At 32.0% G+C, this 6,000-nt stretch overlaps 1 protein-coding gene across 1 annotated transcript in view; it reads left to right on the top strand.

Moving 5' to 3' along the window:
* The first annotated feature begins 577 nt into the window (after positions 1 to 577).
* Positions 578 to 6,000, top strand: part of LOC140445171 (5'-3' exonuclease PLD3-like) — a 63,463-nt gene continuing 58,040 nt past the window's right edge. Inside the window, 1 exon segment of the mRNA XM_072537043.1 lies at positions 578 to 649. The gene's annotated coding sequence lies outside the window, so the exon portion shown is untranslated.

Genomic DNA, 6,000 nt, shown 5'->3' with positions numbered 1-6,000 from the left:
TCTAGAAAACGGACTATTCATGGGAACTAAATCAAAAATTTTTTTGCTTAATTCAAAGATAAAATGACATTTAAAAAAATTCATGTTCTTATCTAATAAAGAAGCTGAGTAATTTTTTTTTGAAAATATGCATCTTTTTACCTTTCTAATCTGTACTAGTACTTTAAGGAAATTATTGTTCTAACACATCTTGTGTGGTTCCAATATATTATGTTGCTAACGATGACTATACCATGTCCGTCAAGTTTTTTGTACACTGAGTACATGTAAACGTTTTTATGACATTTCACTATAACCCACATAATGTTAGTGCAAATACTTTTTATTTGAGCGTAAAATACTCGAAACAATTTTTTTACTGCTTTCCATAATAAAATAAAAAGAAAATACATTCATGTTAACAAAAACTTCCAACACATTATAGGTTTCTCCATTACACAATTAAATTTCCAATAATCCCCCTCATCGCCATTATTGTTGGCCTACCATTGGAAATGATCCGCACTATAACCTTCCAAGGGAGGCAATCAATGGATATTAAATCGCTTTTACCTCCACGTTAGCCTCAGTTTAGTGACAGAGCTCATGGTGGTTTGATGACGAATGGAATAACACGCAAATGTTCGATCCAGGGTGAACGCAATTAAAGGTGAGCACTATCACGTTTTTTTAATCGACTTTCTCAAATTATAAAAAGTATTTTTTTAATTGTTTATTCAGTAGTTATATATCTTGCAGTATATTTAAATAGTAGTGGTTTTTCATATTATTTGACAGTGCAAGTAGCTACTTTTTTCATCCTGTTGTATTAGTAAAAAGTTTGTTTACTTTGTTTCGTTTAGTTTATTTAAATAGCCACATAAATATTCATATTAGTTATACCTCCAAATTTATACTCTGGGAGCTCTTAATAATTTTAGTCACAATCCCTTTTCTCTAAGGTAATGCATGGCTTATAAGTTTGGCATCTGTAAGACCAGGCACATCTTTCACGTTAGGACATTTTTAAGCAAAGATATTCTTTTTATCTCTGTTTCTCAATATATCATCAAAATTTTTCAGCTTTAAAAAGGCATGATCTCATATAAGATCTTTTTCCTGCAAATAATTTTATCTTATTTTTTCTCTTTTATGATTCTGTCAGTGTATACATTAAAAATATTCGGTGACATCCTAAAACCTTCTTTTGGTCCTTGGCTTGTTCTTATTGCTTGTAATTCGCTTGACTGCATGTTAATTGTGATATGTGTATTTACAATATACTTTTGATATCTTAAATCCTATGTATGGGATATTCTTTTTCTAGGATTTTCCAAAACCTTTAAATGAAATATGGGTTCTTAAGTTATATTCTCTTCGTTTTTAGATTATTTGGTTTCTAATAAAAATACTGTCATTAGTAGACTAGACCCGCCTTTTAAACAACCGTGTTTTCTTTTCAAAAACCGTGTTGTTCTTCTATATATTTACTTGTAGAAGTATTAATTTATATATTTAGTTGTAAAATTGTATACAAGGAGTTGCATAAAGAAATAAAAGCCTTTTAGTTATTTGAGAAAGTCGATTTTTGTACGTATTCGTTTTGAGTCACTTAGCCTAATTTCCGCAAAGTGCATCCGCTACGATAGATGCAAATATGTAAGTAGTATATTAGGCGAGTAAAAGAAGCACTAAACCTACCAATTTTCCGCAGCAAGATGAATCGCTGTGAAACTTTTTGCATTCGATTCTGTAAAGTGTCAGAAAAGTTTGCGAAAAAATTCATGGGGGTAAAATGAAAATTGCATTTAATTCTCCTGAACAGAACCGTCACCATGATGATAGGGCGGTGTGTGAGGGTCAGCTCGGGTGACCTAAGTATCTTCGCTTCCACGAATTTTGGCCACCCTTTTGGACCCACTAAAAACCCCGACTGGGATGTCTGACGGAGGGCTTCAAACTAAGAGGGGAACTTAAGGTTCAAATCTGATTCAAAAATAATCTAAAGGGATAGTGGGAACCTAAAGGTGACAAATATTTATAAAGTGGGTGCTTCAATGACAAAACATAGAGATAATTAATTATTTATTATTATTGTTATTATTATTAATATAGGGTTAATAACCGATGTAATAAAGAATAATGAAATAAAGCGTATATAAATTTTTTCAGTAATCGCTTAATTGTAAATCAAGTGAATCATAATTATTAACAAAAATCTGTTTTATTTTTATTATAGTGCTTTATGATATACAATGTTTTTTGTTTGATTACCTGGTGAATATACAAACAAATCTGATAGTTTTCCATCACAGGAAAAGGTAAGATCTACGGAGCAATTATAACACATTTGGTGGTGCAATGATATTATTAGCAGGAGATTATCGTCAAACATTGCCAGTGATTCCAAGATCGACGCCAGCTGATGAACTCAATGCATGTTTAAAGTCCTCCAATTTGTGGAAACATGTCAAGGTATTACACTTAAGCAAGAATATGCGTGTCGAGTTGCAAAATGACCAATCTGGAGACATATTCTCTAAACAACTTATTCAAAAGGTGTTTCCAGATGTTGCTCAAAATTACAGAAACCATGATTGGTCGAGCGAACGGGCTATATTGGCTGCTAAAAACATAGATGTAAATGAATTAAATTTCAAAATTCAAGAACAAATTACAGGCGAATTGAGGATATATAAATCAGTTGATTCGGCTACTAACCAAGACGATGTCGTCAACTATCCGCCTGAATTTTTAAACTCGCTAGATTTACCAGGATCGCCACCTCACAATATTCAATTAAAGGTTGGATCGTTAGTTATAATGTTGAGAAATATACCAACCACATCTTTGCAACGGCACACGGTTAGCGATAAAATAATTATTGAACAACCTGATAGAAGCAACTATACTGAAAGGAAAGTATAAAGGAGAAGACGTTTTGATACCACGCATCCCAATGATTCCGACTAATGTACCATTTGAATTTAAACGACTATAGTTTCCAGTGCGGCTTGATTTTGCTATGATCATAAATAAGTCTCAGGGGCAATCATTAGGTGTTTGTGGTATTAATCTAGAAAACCCATGTTTCTCACATGGTCAATTGTATTTTGCCTGTTCCCGTGTTGGAAAACCATCCTATATGTTTGTATATTCACCAGGTAATCAAACAAAAAACATTGTATATCATAAAGCACTACAATAAAAATAAAACAGATTTTTGCTAATAATTATAATTCACCTGATTTACAATAAAGCGATTACTGAAAATAATTATATACGTCTTATTTCATTATTCTTTATTACATCGGTTATTAACCCTATGTCAATAATAATAATAATAATAAATAATTAATTATCTCTATGTTTTGTCATTGAAGCACACACTTTATAAATATTTGTCACCTTTAGGTTCCCACTATCCCTTTAGATTATTTTTCAATCAGGTTAGAACCTTAAGTTCCCCTCTTCGTTTGAAGCCCTCTGGCAGATATCCCAGTCTGGGTTTTTAGTGGGTCCAAAAGGGTGTTCAAAGTTCTGGAAGCGAAGATACTTAGGGGACCCGAGCTGACCCTCGCACACCGCCCTATCATCATGGTGATGGTTCTGTTCAGGAGAATTAAAGAAATAAACTGCCATATTCCAAATCTATTTGACAGAACGAAGTCTGTCGGGTCCGCTAGTCCCAGATAAATACGGACGCAAATGCCTTTAAAAGTTGAGTTTTGGGCAAGTATTATCAATAGGTACTACTGTAATTGGTACTTTTTTGAGAGGACAATTTAGATGGGCAAAAATATTTAGATTTGTTGCAAAATCAAGTAATTCCTGCAGTGGCAACCATTTTTATGGCATTTGGTTTCAACAGGACCCTTTAATGTCTATGTTCGAAATTACTTAAATGAAGTTTTCCAAGACATGTAGATAGAAAAACGGTACAGTTAAGTGGTCAGCAAAATATCCCAATTTATCACCGCTAGATTATTTTTTGTGGGGATATCCTTAACAGTCTCGTATACAAAAACAAAACCTAATCATCTGGATCAAACTGGGTGATCTTAGAAACAGAATAGTAACAACAATCCGCCAAATAACAAAAGAAAAATTGCGCCATATCATGCCAGCTCTTTATGATAAACTTGGATATTGCCAAAAAGAAAAGAAGAGGCTCTTTAAACATCTAGTTAAATGGAGTTGGTAAGTAATTTGTTTACTGTATGCAGAGCAATCCACAGAACATATTAATCATACAATGATACAAATAACAATAGCCACACCTACTCTTTGATATAGGTGTGAAAGCGGGGTAACAGTACAAAGAGATAATTCTAGAATGCAGGCTAGCGAAATTAGACTTCTCAGAAGAGTGAAACGCATTAAAAGACTTGATAAACAGAGCAATGGATACGTAAGTTACAAACTGAATATCTTCTCGATCAATGAGCAAATAGAAAAATACAGAACAAAATAAAAACAACATATAAGGGAATGGATGAAAATCGAAGTAAACAAATAATTGTAACGAAGGAGAAGATGAACATGCTAAAAAGAATTACTGCCAAAATTCATATGATAGACAGTAGTGTAAATGTTAGAAGAGTGCAAAGTAAATCTGGTTGCCACATGAAAAAGAAATAAACAAATTGATAAAATGGTGCAAAACGCTGTGGATGTTTAGAAGATATAGAAGCTGATGTGACTGTTAAGAAGATACCGAAGGTTGAGCAGACACTGCACCAATTAAGAAGTACGAAGAAGAAGAAAATGTTAATAATGTTTATACTTTGTAAAATTATATCAATTGGACGCTGAAACTAAAAAGTGACAAATGTTTTTGCTTTCTATAACGTAATTACACAAAAGAGCGCCACAAACTAAGCAATGCATTAAGGATAATTGAAAATTTATCGATTATTCAGTGAATTGTAAATATGTTAATGTATTTTCATAGCTTTCAAGTCTTTGACAACTGTCTTGTTTATAGATTTGAATTGCTAACATAGTATGACGTGTTTTTTAACAAATTAAATTAGTGGTTAATAATCCATCATACATGGATTTAGTTGTATACCCTAATCATTGTCGTAAGTTCTGCATTTTCTTCTAATACTTCCCTTATCTTTTTTTGCTGCATTCATAGACGTACAAAACAAATTTTTTTAGTACATATCGTATTGTTTTGAACCTATTTTCTTCTGGCATTTAAATATTATTTACTATTTTGATTTACACTTCTGAAATCACTGTCAAAGTACAAATTAAATCATAATAATACAAGTTTAGTCTGCGATCTATTGCTCCGAAATCATGCAATATATAGTTGACTGTTTCAGGTTCTCTGTTACAATGTTTGCGCCTTAAATATCCATAAAACAGTCCTATTGTATGCAAGCTAATAGATTACTAGGATTTGTCTTAGCAAATGCAAAATATTAACACACTTATTATTATGTAACCAATCTCTGGTTCGATCTAAACTAACTGGAATTAATTTTAACTTACTAATTACTACTACTATACTATATAGTACTACTATACTATATAATACTACTATACTATACTACTATACTAATTACTAACTGGTAATAAATCTAGCAACGTCTGTCAGAGATCTCAAAAATTTAATTTGCAGAATTCCCGTGGCATATAATAGAATTGTGGTGCTTTATCTTCTTCTCTTAGTTTTATAGTTTCTTTTTTATGTCATCATTTAGCTATATATTATGGTCAACATAAATACTAACCACAACTTATCTATGAACTTTGTATTTCTAATAATGTAGGTAGTTATTTGTTGCTGTAACCGTCCAATCAAAATGCAAATTTTTTATGATCTACCTACTATTATTTCTTGAAAAATTAAACTGTTTCAGATATGGACAATTATTTTTATAAAACCAAAATTAAAGAAGATAATGCAGCGACTTTTCTGCATGTGCTATTTGCTTGCTTTATTTAGCTTTTGCTTAGATCGCTTAGAATGGCAAAGAATAGAGAGCAAGATAATTGTCACACCAC

The sequence above is a fragment of the Diabrotica undecimpunctata genome, chromosome 7 (assembly GCF_040954645.1).
Source record: "Diabrotica undecimpunctata isolate CICGRU chromosome 7, icDiaUnde3, whole genome shotgun sequence".
NCBI classification, from domain to species: Eukaryota; Metazoa; Arthropoda; class Insecta; order Coleoptera; family Chrysomelidae; genus Diabrotica; species Diabrotica undecimpunctata.
Note: the sequence above shows the minus strand (reverse complement) of the source record. Positions and strands in the feature narration are given on the sequence as shown.